Genomic DNA, 2,313 nt, shown 5'->3' with positions numbered 1-2,313 from the left:
AATATTTGAAACAAATGACCAGTCTCTCTTCCTTGAAGCTCCATCTCTTCACCACCAGGACATGACCCTCTACTCTCCAGGTCATTCTTTCCTCCTCTGTAGCTGCTCCGTCCCAGTCTTCTTGCTGTTTCCACTTCATCTCCCTGACACCAAAAGCTAAAAGTTTCCAGGGCTTGTGGAACCACAAGAAGACATGGGAACTGTCAGGCATACAGTGTGAGCGAATCAAAGCTTGACAAGTACAAAGAATTTCATCCTAGTAATCACTGAGAAGGTGAGCTGCATAGAAAAGTGACTTCTGGTGACTAAGAAAGACCCTTTCTCACCAGGTAAATATCCCACTTGAATTTTTAGAATGATCACTTGCATTGAATTGATGGGAAGATATCTTCACTGGAGACAGGTTTGCATGTGGAAATATCATCATTTGTCACAACAGGTTTTCTAAGTCTTGGCCATTGGCTGGTTCCACAATCTTGATCTCCATGGGGCTTAGTGGTGGGTCTCCTAGCCTCTTCTACAGTGTGTAAATCAGGGACTGTCCAGGATCTACCACAGTGGGATTAATATTCACATAAGAAACCAGAGTTTAGCCTATCCAGTATTACAATATGCTTTTGTTGGGTTTTGTTTTTTAAAAACTGTGGTGACTTCTATTGTCTGGGCAATCTGAGCGATAGACCTGACTTTAACTGTGGCTGGCTTCCAGGATTCAGATGATAGCAGCTCTCTCTGCTTGGCTTTTTTTGTTTTGGTTTGGTTTGATTTGGTTTTGGTTTTGGCTTTTTTGTTGCTGTGATTGTTCATTTTATTCTGCTTAGTTTTAGTTCTCATGCTTATGAAGACAGAAACTATGATGTCCATTTTGCAGGGGAGAACACTGAGGCCCGCAGAGATCAGGCCATTTTCTTTCTGAGGAGGATCACCCTGCCCCATGAAGCCCCCTTATTCTGGCTTTGCTTCCCCCTGAATGTTCCCTGCCTTGGTTAGAACGCCCTCTGCTGCTCACTTAGAGGGTTACAGGGGTCCTTGCACAGATCTGCTTCAATCTATCATCATTGACCCCTACATGCTTCCTGACACCTGCTGCAACTCTGTCACTCAGACTAACCTATCCCAAAATTTACAATCTCACTAAATAGGACTGATAACTACAGGACATAATTATTATTAACGATACTTTTAACAATTTTATCACTACTGTTAATGTCATCATTATTATTTCTTCATTCCACTCCCATCTTCTCTGGAAGCTGACTGGGGCTCCTGTCCCTCTCCCTTCACCATCCAATTCTGGCTCCTACCCTCAGGAGTTTGCATACCAGCCTCAGGGTTGCTACGTCACACGCCTGCATGGCTCCCCCTGGTGGTGTGATGCATTTAGGGTGATAGGGTTCACCCAGACATGGGGGGTCACAAAGAGTAGTGGAGGTAGAGGCTCTGTACACTTCCTCGAAGATTACAGGGTAATATTTTGTGTGGTCTCCGGGCCTGATGAGCAAGGAGGAGTGGCTATTCATCAGTGTCCACTCTGGCTGCACCAGGAAAATCTTTGCCCTGGAAGGGACTGTGATGTTTGCTCTCTTGATAAGTCTGCAATGACTTGTCATAAAACTTTATCTATAAAAGAGATGCTCCATGGTGGTGCAGTCAAGTAGATCCAATCAGATGCTCTCTATGGCAGTTTTCTGGTTTTCTCTCAGCATCCATCCCCCCTCCTTCCCGAGCGATAATAACCTTAGGGACACAAAAACCCAGCTAAGAAGGACTTTATAGTCTACCTTCTCTACCTTCCCCTGCAGTTAAATGTGGCCCCATGATTATGTTTTGAACAATGAGCTACAAGCATAACTGTTGTGAGCCATGTTGTGTCCTTCATTCAAGGGAATCTTTCCCTGGAGTCATTATAAATCAAAGAGGGAGGCAGAAGAGGAGAGTTAGTGTCAGAGAAGGAAAAGTGATGAAGCTGGAGTGAGGGAATTTGGTAGTAAAGTCAGGGGCACAGCTAAGGAGCACAAGCAGCCCTAGAAGCTGAGAGAGATGAGGAAATGGGTTCTCCCCTAGGACCTTCAAAAGGAGCAAACACTCCACCATCTTGGTTTTAGGCCCAGAAGATTATTTCATACTTCTAGTATCTGGAGGGAAAAGATAAGTTGTGTTGCTTTAAGTCACTGGCATGGGGGTGAGTTGTTACAGCAGCAATAGGAAACTAATACAGGTGTTTAGAAGAACTTTCACATAAGAGACATAGGTTAGATTTGTGAATATAGTTTAAAATATGAAATTGAACTAGCTGTTTGCAATTTGTGGATT

This window comes from Otolemur garnettii, unplaced genomic scaffold, assembly GCF_000181295.1.
Source record: "Otolemur garnettii isolate 467f Iridium unplaced genomic scaffold, OtoGar3 scaffold00288, whole genome shotgun sequence".
In the NCBI taxonomy this organism is placed as follows: domain Eukaryota; kingdom Metazoa; phylum Chordata; class Mammalia; order Primates; family Galagidae; genus Otolemur; species Otolemur garnettii.
This window is presented reverse-complemented; position numbering follows the sequence as displayed.